General features: G+C 38.6%; 1 pseudogene; it reads right to left on the reverse strand.

The window, feature by feature from the left end:
• LOC110279302 (uncharacterized) overlaps nucleotides 1-14,318 on the reverse strand; it is a 172,909-nt pseudogene that overhangs the window by 35,234 nt on the left and 123,357 nt on the right.

The following is a 14,318-nucleotide window of genomic DNA, read 5'->3' on the forward strand; positions in this document are numbered from 1 at the left end:
ATTCTCCTGCCAACAAAGAGGAAAAGAAGGCTCCCCACTCTCATCTAGAAAGAAAGGTCGGACGTCTCAAGTAGCCCGGACCTTGAAGTAAAAGTTCTTAAAATCATGAAAGGACTCATCATACAGGGTACAAAACTTTCTTCCCTGGTTAGCCCTAAAAGAGACCCAAGATACCTTCCCTCCACCTGACCCCGGCTTCGTCAACACAAACAAGTAGGAAAAAAGAGAAATAGAGGGAGCAACGCCCAAAAACTGACACAAAAGTTGAAACAGCTTTAAAAATGCCCAAGAATTTGGATGGAGCTGCGTAGGGGCAAGGTTACAAGACCATAACACCTCGGACTCCAGGTCGGTAAAAGGAAGTCGGACGCTCAGCTTAGAGAAAAAGCAATCATAAGCATAAAAGAAGAACTTCTCGGAACTATCTAAAGGCGGAAAACACACTCTCTCCTCGGAATCCGGGGCTACTAGTTCATAATCCCTCTCAGACTCTCTATCTTCACATATGCTACATTGCCTTGTATGAAAAAGCATAGAAAAATAGGTATATGATGACTTGTCATCACAACACCAAACTTAAACCTTGCTTGTCCCCAAGCAAGAAAAGAATCATGCAATTAAGATTGACAATCCAAGGTGAGAAGCATAGCAAGTTAATGTTCATGGTAAGCCAGTTTTCTAAGCATGCTACAATCACAAAAGAAATGTAAATGATTGATGCTTCCATCTAGCTCAATTTATGAAATCTTTTCCTTATAATTCTTCCTTGAAACAAGCTTTTGATTTTCTTATTAGCTTCTCCTTTTGGGTTCTTTGTCCCATGAGTTAATAACAAAGCTACGGCTTCTAAATGCTTTGTTTTCAAGTATTACCACTTGATACATAAGCACCACAAGCATTTGAATTAGAGGACTTCATTAAGCTTATTTTTATTTTCTTTTCTTGACTCTCTAATCATTGATGCTCAGAACCTTGAGCTTTGAGGGAGTGCTTTTGCACTTGATCCTAGCCTTGACTTCTAAGTGTTTTGTTTTCAAGCATTTGGCTTGATACATAAACACCACAAGTACTTAACAAGTGAATTGCCATTGGTACTCAGAGCCTTCAACTTTCTCATTCTTTTCCTTTTTCTTTTCTTGCCCTTTTTTGCATTTTTTTCAAGGTTTTCATGATTTCAAAAGATTTCATAAAATGTCCTAGATGAAAACTTCAATTAAATAAAATCTAATGCAATTGAGCAACAATCAAACATACTAGCTGTTCATACCCTGACCGAGCTCCCCAACTCGGCAAGATCATAAAAGGTCCGACCTCGCCCTAAGGCCCACGCCTAGAGGTCGGACCTCGGACCCTAAAGCAAGGAAGGCCCATCAAAAGGAACGCAGCCCAAAAGCTAAAGGCCGAAAAGGCCTAGAGAAAGGCGGTTCCACAAAGATAGAGATAAAACTCCCAAAAGATAAGATAAGATAAGAATATCTTATCCAGGGAAGATCACAGCCAACTACTATAAATACACTGGAGCACCCAGGTATGGCACACATTCTACATTCTACACATATCTGCTTGGACCCATGCTAACTTAAGCATCGGAGTGTCATTGCAGGTACAACCACCAGCCGCTCAGCATATCAAGCTCGGGTCACGGAACCCCCACCTCGGGTCTTGCCAGACGTCCGAGCTACACGTTTCAGGTAACCCTCGGAACAGTTACCATACTGAGAACCTCCGGTTCTCATACCATATGTTGTTGTTGTTTTTCAGACGCAGGTTGCAAATCTACCTCGGTGAGATTGCGGATATGGTGACAGAGCGGAGTGTTGTAGTTACTCTTACATCTCTTTGTATATTTGTCTTTATGGCCTTAGAGGCTTATTTGAGAGAATAGTGAGTATAAGCTGTTTTTAACACCAAAACACTATATGTCTGTATATACTAGTCGGCTTAAACTCCGCAAGCTGCGGCTAGTTTCCTATGATTATTATATTCTTATATCTATATATGTTCTATTCTTTTGCATCTATACCGTGTGTCTTGTGCGTTAGCTTTGTGTGAACGTTTCGCGCTTTTGTAATTCTGTCTTTGAGCTTAATCTTTTATCGGGCTTCTTGAATATATTGTTTCCCTCTATATATAGATATGTATAAGCCTTAGAATTGTCGTAACCTCTGATTAACCTTTGCTTTATGATTAGAGGTAAGGCTTAGGGTAATTAGGGTGTTACACTTATTTCAGAACCAGTGTTGAGAATCAGGCAACAAACCAACACATGAGCTCATGGCCTGTATAGGAGTAGACATGCATCATACTTGTTTGCGCATATCTCTATGTTTTGAAATTCTATGAATGTGTATGTATTCGTTTTGGTTAATTGACTTCTGAGTGAATTACTTATCATACTTGGTTGAGGTTTGTCTGTGTTATGTGTTGTGTTGCTGTCGACTAAGGATTAAAATACAATGACCCTAATTATCCACTCCGACCCTACTAAGAACCTCCCAGTTCTTACCCCTTCCTTCTTCCCCTTCAGATGTAACTAGCACTCATTGCAGGATATGAAGGTGATAGAAATCTTGTCTTTTGGCTGCAATGATTGATCAAGGACAGTAAGAGTTGGTAGTGTATTTTGGGTGGCACATTCAGCTTAGCGTAGAAATTTTGGCTTAGTCTCACACTTTTGGATAGATCCACCGAGAGATTAAGAGTTGTTCAGACTGGCCAGGTTAGTTCGGGTTCCAGATTAGGGGCTTCTTTTGTGGGCCAGGGCCGAAGCGTTATATATCTGTTTGTATATAGATATAGTAATAAGCGGTATAAGTTGGTACACTGTTGACTTATGTATAACTCCTGTTTATAATGTTTGTGATGTACATTATTATGCTTATCTTACTGGCTGCTTTTCGCATTGGTTTCCTACGATTCTGTATGTGAATGTTTAAGCTTTCCGAGACCCGCCGTTTTCGTTCCAAGATTTTCACGTAAAAAGGAGAAAATTTCTAAGAAAAATCGATCTCGTGCTAACACGATTATAGGTTTAATAATAAGTAATAGTTAAGTCAAGGAAGGCAAGCTAGCAGTGCTCGATTTTCAGTATGATCATGACGTACTGGAAATTGGGTTGTTATAGCAACATTGGCTTATTTCTTTCTTGGCCAAACATTCAAGGATTGTCCAAGAAAGCAACAGATCCTTGAAGTGCTTCTTCTATCTAGTCGATCACTTGCATAATCTGCATTACAGTATCCAACTACACAAAATTCATCAGTTTTAGGATACCACAAACTAAGGTCAGATGTGCCTTTAATATATCTACTGTTCCATTTAACAACAGTAATATGTGATTCTTTTGGGTGAGATTGAAATCTAAAGCACACACCCACACTTTAAACGATACCCAGTCTAAAGGATGTTAGATACATAAGAGATCCGATCATTCTCCTATACCATGTCTCACCAACATCTTTTCCATTTTCATCTTTATCAAGTTTTGTATTAGGATGCATTGGGGTACTTGTGGGTTTAAAGCTTTCTAAACCAAATTTCTTCACTAATTCATTGGCATATTTACCTTGGTGCACAAAAATGCCACTTCGAGTTTGATTGATTTGCAATCCAAGGAAGAATGTGAGTTCTCCCATCATACTCATATTAAACTCACTAGTCATTAGTTTTCCAAATTTTTCACACAAGGTTTCATTTACCGATCCAAACATAATGTCATCCACATACACTTGAACAAATATGAAATGATCATCAGATTCTTTTATGAAAAGAGTAGTATCTATAGTACCCCTTTGAAAATCATTTTGTAACAAGAAAGAACTAAACCTTTCATACCAAGCTCTAGGAGCTTGTCTCAAACTATAAAGTGCCTTTGCAAGTTTAAAAACATCGTTTGGAAACTCTTTGTATTTTCAAAACCGGGGAGTTGAATTACGTATACATCTCTATCAATAAAGCCATTTAAAAATGCACATTTGACATCCATTTGAAAAAGTTTAAAACCTTTGTGGGCAGCATATGCAAGCAATAATTTTATTGCTTCTATTCTAGCCACAGGAGCAAATGACTCATCAAAGTCAATGCCCTCTTCTTGATCGTATTCTTGGGCCACTAATCTAGCCTTGTTTTGAATCACACTACCATCCTCACCCCAACTTGTTTCTAAATATCCAGTTGGTGTCGGTTACCTTCTTGTCATTAGGGTAAGGTACAAGAGCCCAAATTTCATTCCTTTCAAATTGGCCTAGTTCTTCTTCCATAGCTTTAACCCATGAAGGATTTTCAAGTGTTTCTTTTACAATTTGTGGCTCCAATTGGGATAGTAAAGCAAAGTTGTTGATTTCAGCATTCTTTTTCCTTGAGGATCTAGTGGTGACTCCATGGGACGGATCTCCAATGATGAACTCATGAGGATAGTTCTTCAAGAACTTCCACTCTCTAGGCCTTTGTGATATGATTTCAGTTTGCCTTTGATTTGGTTCAGCAACACTCATAGTTTTGGAATCTCCTACTTTATCAGGAGATAAAGCCAAATTGTCTCCTGCATTTTGAATTACAGGGTCAGAACTAGCATTTTCCATAGCTGGGACGAGTTTATCATTTCCTTGATTATCTTTTGGATTCAACTTAGCTTCAGTTCTTGCATCATCCTTTATGACAGAACTTGGAATGATGTTAGTATCACAAAATAAAATATGTATGGATTCGTCTGTGGTTCTATGTTCTTTGAGATAAACCCTATACACTTTATTAGTGGTTGTGTATCCTACAAACATACCCTCATAGAATTTTGGATCAAATTTTCCAATATTATCTTTATTGTTTTACACAAAACATTTGCATCCAAATATATGAAAATACTTGAGGTTTGGTGGAGTTTCCTTCCATAGCTCATAAGGTATTTGCTTTAACCCTTTTCTAATGATGGTTATATTTAAAATATAGCAAGTTGTGTTTACAGCTTCTGCCCAAAGGAATTTTGGAACTTCATTTTCATAAAGCATAGCCCTAGTCATTTCATGGAGACTTGTAGTTCTCCTTTTAACAACCCCATTTGTTGAGGAGTTCTAGGACATGAAAAATTATGAGAAATTCCAAGATCATCACAAAAATTCAAAGATCATGATTTTTAAATTCTTTTTCATGATCACTTTTCATGCAAACAATTTTTAAATCCTTTTCATTTTGAATGTTTTTGCAAAGAGAAGAAAAGGCAATGAACGCATCATTTTTGTGAGATAAGAAAAGAACCTATCAAAATCTAGTGAAGTCATCAACCACTACTAAACCATAATATTTTTCTCCCAAACTTTGTGTTCTAGTAGGACCAAAAAGATCAATGTGCAGCATTTCCAATGGCCTTATGGTAGAGATTCCATCCTTGGGCTTAAAAGAAGATCTGGTTTGTTTGCCCAATTGACAAGTATCATAAGTGATGTCTTTGTCAAACTTTATGTTAGGAAGGCAACTAACCAAATTTTTTCTTTACAAGTTTAGAAATTTGGTACATGCTTCCATGTCCTAATTTCTTATGCCATAGCCATTTTTCAGATGCCATGGAAGTGAAACATGCAACTTTTTGTTCTCTTAGTTCCTCTAGAGTGAGTCCATACACATTATTGCTCCTTTTTGCTTCAAACAAAATTTAACCAAATTTTTCACACATAACAAAGCATTCTAATTTTTTAAAGATAACCAAGTATCCTAGGTCGCACAGTTGGCTAATGCTTAGTAGATTGTGTTTCAATCCGTTAACAAGAAAAACATCATTAATAACAGAAGAGAAGTTTTTACTTACTTTACACCTATGGCCACGATTTTTCCTTTACCACTGTCACCGAAAGTCAGGAAGTCTCCATCATATTTTTCAAGCTGGATGAAGAATGTAGACTTTCCGATCATATGCCTAGAGCATTGATAAACCACTATTTTATGGTTTTAATTGTGTGGTTTTATCATGGTCTTTACCCACTTATTCATATAATTAGCATGCATTTATATTTCCTTCCTAAAATTATTACATGATTGAAAACTTACTTCCTGAAGACCCTTTAATTAGGTATTTTAATCCCTCTTTATTCCATTCGATGCCGTGATCTATGTGTTAAGTGTTTCAGGCTTTATAGGGCATGAATGAGTGGGAGATTGGGAAGGAAGCTTGCAAAAATGGAAGGAATACAAGAAATTGAGGAGATGACCAGCGAGAAGTGACGCGTACGCGTCAGCGACGCGACCGCACGGAAGAAAGGAATTCGCAGTGACGCGGCCACATGAGTGACGCGGACGCGCGGATTGGAAAAGCAGAAGCGACGTGGAGGCATGGATGACGCGCCCGCATGGAAAAGAAAAACGCTGAATGACGCGTCCGCGTGAATGACGCGTCTGCGTGATGTGCACGATCTGCAGAATTTCAAAAGTCACTGGCAGAGTTTCTGGGCCAGATTTCAATCCAGTTTTTGGCCCGAAGTTACAGACTAGAGTCAAGAAATATGCAGAAACGAGAGACACAATTCATTCTGCATAATTTTTAGTTTTAGATCTAGATTTACTCCTCCCCTAGGTTTTTTCAATCACTTGAGCATTCATAATTAGCATTGAAAGATTTTGGCTTTAGTTTTTGAGAAGAGTCTACCTCCGGTACTAGTCATCTTATTTTGTTATTTACTTTTTATATTTATTCTTCCATATTTTTAATCCCTCTAGATTTGACTTTGGCTTATTTTTACAAGTTATTAATATAGACTATTTTTATTTTCAATTAATCCTTTCATTATTGTTTATCATGTCTTCTTTTTTTTCACCATTAATTCTGTGAATTTTATAACTATGATGAGTGAGTAGTTCCATGACTTAATTGGGGATGATTGAAAGGAACCCTTGAGCTGAACTACTCAAGAGAGAAATTATAATTGGGTTTATTGTTGAATCACCCTCTAATCATTAACTCTAGTCCTTCCCAAGGGAGAGGATTAGGACTTATGAATAGAAACTGATTTCCAACTTGCTTGACTTTCCTTTACCTAGTAAGGGTTAACTAAGCAGAGTAACTTCCAATTATTAATTAATCTTGAGAGTATTTCAACAAGAATAGGGCTTCCAACTAATGTACCCCAGTCAAGGCTTTTATTTAAAATAAATTAAATTCTCTAATTTAAATTTTTGTTTATCAACTCAACCAATTTTGAAAACACCCGATTGATGAAATAGCACATCTCTCTGCAACTCGTTGGGAGACGACCTGGGATTCATACTCCCAGTATTTTAATTTTCAATATTATGACAACCCCTTTGATTTTGGCGCCGTTGCCAGGGAGTTGCAACAGTGTGCTAATTTATTGATTGGTATTTATTTTAATATCAATTTTTCTTTTCATTCTGTCACTATGAGCTGTACGTTTCTTTCGTTAAATGACGCGTTCCCTTCCTGATCCAAGCTTGCCAGTGTTTGACCCTGAGATTGAAAGAACTCTTTCACGTATAAGGCAAGCTCGGCGTCGGCGACTCCTCTTTGAAGACGAACCTGAATCGTCATCTAAGGAAGAAACAAGCTCCCTCTCTACTAATCCAGTTTATTTACGTGTAGGTGACATGGCAGCACCCAGAAGAGTCATTATCCAGGAAGAAGGAGCCCCTAATTTTATGCTCCAACCATTCGAGACACACCACCCAACAGTAGCTGTAGATTTTGAAATAAAGTCTTCACTACTCAACTTAATGCCCAAGTTTCATGGCTTACCTGCTCAGGAGCCTATCAAGCATCTTAGGGATTTCCAGACTGCTTGTTCTACTGTTAAGCGTGATGGCACTGATGAAATCTCCATTCTGTTGAAAGCCTTCCTGTTTTCTCTGGAGGGAAAGGCAAGATAGTGGTATTACACTCAACCCGGAACAACTGTTTCCAACTGGGATACACTTAGGAGAGAGTTTCTGGAGAAATTCTTTCCAGCTGAAGTTGCCGATAAGCTAAGGAAGGACATGTCTATGATCGTTCAGGATGAATCTGAGACCCTTTATGAAATACTTGGAACGCTTCAATAATCTTCGAGAAGCATGCCCCCATCATATGATTGACAAGATAGTATTGCTCGGCTACTTTACACAGGGTTTGAAATCTCAAGATAGGACCACATTGGAAGGTGCTAGCAATGGTTCTATGAAAAAGTACAAGACTACAGAAGAAGCATGGCAATTGATCAGCGACTTAGCTTACTCTACTAGGAATCACAGGCAGAAACAAAGTCGGTCAAGAGCTGTTGCAGAGATATCCACTAGTAAAGAGACTGCTGCTATAGCTCAGAGCTTATGTGAAATGACCAACTTGCTGAAGCAGATGCAACTGAATCAACAACAGCCTCAGCAAGTTCAGCCTTCTCCACCACAGCACAGCCAGCAGCTGGTTCCACAAAGAGTATGCGGAATCTGTGTAGATTACAGTCACTATACCGATGAGTGTCCGTAACTCCAACCAGAAGACAACACTGTAGCAGCCACTCATAACTTTTATGACCGCCCCAATCAAGGGTACAATCAAGGTGGTAACTATAACCAAGGATGGCAGGATTACTCTAACCAAGGCTGGAGAGACAATTCTAACCAGGGTTGGAGGGACAATCATAATAGAGGAGGCAGAGATAACAATGGGAATCAGAGGTGGAATAACAATAACAACTTCAGGCAGCAGAATCAAAATCAGTCCTACAGAGCACCTCATTTAAGACAACCTCAAGCATCTCAGCAGACCTCTCAGATCACTTACCCCTCTTCATCTCCTAATGATGAGTTACTACAATCTATTGATCGGAGACAACAGGCCATGAAAAACAACCTTACTTCTACTCTGAATGGTTTGAATTCTACTTTGCAAGCCCTTGTCTCATAGATTGGATCAATGAACAACTCCAACAACCAGTCCTCAAGCTCTGGTGGACTCCTCTCTCAACCATTACCCAACCCAAAGGGTTGTATTAATGCCATCACCCTAAGGTCCGGAACCACACTACAAGAGAAGAATCAGGAAGAGACAAATCCACCTGAACACACCTCAGCTGAAGAGATAGTGGAAATAGAAGATGTTGAAGAAGTGACAAATGAATTTTTGTTGGTATAGAATTTATCAAGTGATCAATCGTAGTATAGTCTAAACCAACGCGAAATCCATCATCAAACAAATGTACAATCTATATCCGAGAGTATTAATCTCCCGAGTCGTTCTCCCTTGGAATTGCCAAAGTATGCATCTTATTGATTTAGTAAGCCTTGTTTGAGTTCTTTGAAGGTCTTAGCAAGTAATGAGAAACAAACAATCAATTATCAAAAGGACTTGACTTAAGGTTGGCATTAGAAATATTTATCATTATAGTTCACTCAATGTTGACAACAATTAGGCCTTGCTCCATTTAGTCATCCCCTAAGTATAGAGGAAAATCAAATGAGAACAATCAACTTGAGTCACAAGTCCTAGCTTCACCTTATGGGAATCTAGCTTTAGTGCACTCCAAGCCAACTAGAAATCCCTAATTCCAAATCAACTATTGATATAACTATTCAACTTTTTCCAATGACCAAACCCTATGCCAAGTGCAAAAATTCTACTCCATAGCTAGTATTGACATTTTATCAAACATGTAGTGAGCAAGAAGGAAGGTCATAGTAAAATGAAGAGAAAAGTAGAATTGAAGATATTGCAATACAAGGAATTAGCAACAAGTATCAAGGAGCAACAATGAGGATCAAAAATCTCAAAATATCAATGAAATCCAAAATTCATAGAGTTGAATCATAGATCTAAGGAACTTTAACAATTACAACTACAACTCGAAATTGGAAGAGAAAACCTATTACATGAACAAAGTGGAATGAAAGTTGCAATGGATCTCACCAAGGAATGAGTAAAAATTCAGAATTTTGATGAAGAAGAACCCTAGTAAGAACTTGAGAGAAGTTGATGAATCTTAGAGAGAAGTTGGAGTTTCTCTCTCTAACAATGTAACTAACTAAAAATATCTCCAAAAACTAGAAAAATGAACTAAGTGTCTTCAGCCCTTGCCCCCTTGGTCCTCTTAAGCCTTTTCCCGCCAAAGCACTCCTCAAAAGTTAGGACCTCCAACCAACTCCACGCCTAAGTCATGTGACTTTTAAAAAATCATTTTCGAGCATCGGCGCGTACGCGCAAGGTACGCGTGCGCGCCATAGATGCAGTTCTGGAGTGTGCGCGGAGGCGGGACGTACGCGTATGCGTCCATGAGGATCCTGGCTTAGCCGCTACTCAAGCCGGCTCGTGGCTTGGCTCTTAGTCTCGGCTTCGCGTCGCTCTCATCCGCGCGAGCGCGTCAGGTGCGCGCACGCGCCCATGTGGAAATCTCCAAAGCTTCAATTCTCATGCTTCCTTTCCTTGCACCCGTCTTCCTTCTCTTTTCCTGTCCATTCCTACTCTATACCCTGAAACCACTCAGCACACAAGTCACGGCATCGAATGGCATCAAGCCTACTCTATATCCTGAAACCACTTAACACACAAGTCATGGCATCGAATGGCATCAAGAGAAGATTAGAAATGTATCTATTTTAGTGCAAAATATGCATGTTTTCATTCATGAGGCGAAACTAGGAAAAGAATGCAATTCCTTGTATTTTCATGCAGAAAGTGTGTGAAATCATTGATAAACCCTTTGAAATTAGCACAAGGTAAACCCTCAAAATGGGGTTTGTCAACCTCCCTACACTTAGATTCTAGCATGTCCTCATGCTTAGGAACATGCAAAGAAACACAGAAGACCGAGGGGTCACAAACGTATAGGACTCACGAAATGCAACCTACTTATATGCATGCAACTACAACTAGTGCTGTTATCTACTTGGTTAGGAACAAATCAGCTTTCTTATGACACATGCTAGCACAAGGGACACGATGGTGGTCAATGCATAGGATTTGCCAATTTCTATGTATCAAACGCAATGTATACAACCTTGCATGAGGAATGCTCGCAAGAGCCGGGAATCAAAGGATTGAGCATCGAACCCTCACCGGAAGTATTTGCGCTCTGATCGCTCAAGTGTTTAGGGTCGATTCTCTCAATTCTCCCCTAATCATGCTTTCTAAGATTTGTTCTTCTTCTAATAATCAACATGTATTTCATGCATGCATACATCCATCATGAGGTCTTCTCCTTAGGTTGTAATGGGGCTAGGGTCAAGGTAGGATCATATATGGCTAGTGGACTTAGGCTTTGAATCTTTGATCAACTTAAACTTTTCCACCTAACCTATATAATGACCTATTCAATCAAGTACTAATCTAACTACCCATTTCTCACTTTTCCACATACTCATGTATTTCCCATCCATTTCATGATACTTATGCATTGATCTTATTCGAACTTTACTTTGGGGCATTTTGTCCCCTTTATCGCTTTTCTCTTTCTTTTTTTTTCTCTCTTTTTTTTTCTATAAAAGTATATATTTTTTTTTCATATTATTTTTTTTCTTTTCTCTTTCTCATTTTCATTTTTTTCTTCTTTCTACATACGAGAACATCAATGCATAAGGTCTACACAATTGATCAATACATGAGCATGTATCCAATTCCCAACATTTTCAATAGAAAATATAAAACTACCCTTTTATGCACCCAATGTCCCAAGACTCTCACACTTGAACGATTCTCATTCACACTAGCCTAAGCTAATCAAAGATCCAAATAGGGATATTTATTGTTTTCCGCTTTAAGGCTTGTAATGTGCTAATATTATGAACAACTGGGTTTAGCATAGGCTCAAAGTTGGCTAACAATGGAAGATAAATGGTAGGCTATTTGGGTAAGTGAGCTCTTTGAAACAATGGCCTCAATCATATACATGCATACATACACAAAATAATGGATGTATAGATTCATGCAAATCAAAGATTACAATCATAAAAGGAGTATAATCACACAAGAACAATCTTTATGGTTGAAGATGTGCAACCATACAATTAAGGCTCAAATCTCACGAGGTATGTTGTTCTAGCTTTTTTCCTATGTTCAATGAAAAGAATACCTCAAGCAAGTTGAGAAACAATTTCTCAATTCAATCAATGGCATGCCCTAAAAAGGATTTCATGAAAATTTCTTGTTGTTTTACCAAAATTATTCCATCTAACATGCAACATGCCAGTATTTACTACCATAATACTATAAGCATTAAAGAAATATATACAAGCAACCCAAATAAAGTGCAAATAAGAACAAAAATTGCAAAAATTGAAGGAAAAGAACAAAAAGAATACTGCAAAGTGTCTAAGAAAAGGATTTTACCTCTCTTGAAGTTGGCGATTCTCCCCCACACTTAAATTGTGCATGGTCCTCAGTGCATGCACATGATCTAGGGGATGAAGGACTATGAGGCTCCACCTTTAGCTGGTGGGCTCTGGGGGCTCCGGTTGCTTTGTAAACAAATAAACAACAATTGAGGAAAAGTAAGATGTGTGTGGTATGATAAAAAGCAATGTGTATATTCTAAATGCGCACACAATTCAGAACACAACACATTGGCTAAGCGAAACGTAAACCACATAATCAAAAGAAATGATATGGTCCTCAATTAAATAGGCTAGGTTGCAAGTAAAGAATAAGCAAAACTTAAGGCACAAGCAACCCTAGGTACCCACAAAAGTGAATTGAGTATTTGATATTGGATATTGAAATTGTGCAAGTGAAAGTGCAAGATTGATATAAAATAGCACAATAAACAACAACCAATCCCATAATGAACAGAAACTCCTTCTTCATCATGAAACATAATGAAAAAGTCACATGGGAAGGTACTTATTACAAAAAGTGATGAGCTTGATAAAAATCAAGTTAAGTCACTCAAACAAATGCAAACCATTAACAAGGAACAAGTACCAGACATGTGATGAATTTGATATGCAAATCATGATGAACAAGTAATTTCAACTCAAATCACTTAATTCAATGCACTTATATAATTTATCCTAGTGGTAAAATCAAAACATAAGTATCCAAACCCACTAGGTACTAGTAAATTAAGGTAAAGTATAAGTGCATTGGTGGAAACTTCAAGCAACAATCAATCCAATTAAGCATTGAACAACACTTGCAATTTATTGACTTAACATACAATCAAGTAACCCAAAACTAATAAAATTACTAGAATAAAAAATGAAATATGAACAAAACTTAACAAGTGTAAGCAAAAAATAGGGTGGAAGGAGAATAAGAAAGAGGAAGAGAAAAGAAGAGAAGAAGTAGAGAGACGAGAATAAGAGAAAAGAAGCATAATAGTGAGAAAACATGGGTGTGCGTACGCACAGTACACACACTATGAGAAAGAAGGAAGATGTGCGCTCGCACACTCTATGCGATCGCTCCTGGCAGAAGAGGGATTAAGAAGTGTGCGTGCGCACAAGGGTGTGTGCACGTACATAAGATTTCTTTTTTTTTGAACATAGGGTAGGGTCATGTGTGCGTGTGCACACAGGTCCGTGCGCACGCACAGAAGCTAAAAGAGAAGGGGTTTACGCACACAAGCTGTGCCATCGCTCCCACCAGAGGGTTACCAATTGGTGTGCAGACACATACGTCTGTGCGGCCGCAAAACTCACAGAAAACAGAGCGGTGTGCACGCACAAGCTGTGCTGGCGCTACGACCAGAGGGCATGTCAAGGCGTGTTCAGACGCACAAGCTTGTGCGGCCGCACAGGTAGCAAAAAATGCAGTTTTGTGCGCACGCACAGATGACCTGTTTCAAAAATCATAGCTTGCATGGAAAGCTGCCCAATCTGCCTTTCTATATTTTGTATGGAAGCTTCATTGTTCTTGTTTGTTAGCTCTTGCTGTTTCATCATTTTTTCCATCAATATCTCCAAGTTGGAGATTCTCTGAGTGTCTTGTGATGCTTGTGGCTTGTTGTGAAGTATTGAAAGTGGCTGATGGTTGTTTTGGTTAATGGTTGTGTTATTGGGTGGATAGTAGCTGGAATTCGGGTAGTTATTTTGGGGTTTTCTATATGGATTATAGTTTGTGTTTTGCTGGTTGTGGTTGCTGGTGTTTCTTGAGTTGTTTTGGTTTGAATGTCTTTGCCATGGCTGCTGATTTTGATTGTGGTTATCTCCACATCTAAGGTTGGGGTGGTTCTTCCAAGATGGGTTGTACGTGTCACCATAGACTTTATTTTGGCCTGAGCCTTGGTTGTGAACATATTGAATCTGTTCCTGCTGCTGATCTTCTTGGTTCTCTTCATTCTGTCCCCATGTGGTTGATGGTTGGCTTGTATTCACTGCTGCAACTTGGAGGTTATCAATCTTCTTAGCTATTTGCT

This window comes from Arachis duranensis, chromosome 3, assembly GCF_000817695.3.
Source record: "Arachis duranensis cultivar V14167 chromosome 3, aradu.V14167.gnm2.J7QH, whole genome shotgun sequence".
NCBI classification, from domain to species: Eukaryota; Viridiplantae; Streptophyta; class Magnoliopsida; order Fabales; family Fabaceae; genus Arachis; species Arachis duranensis.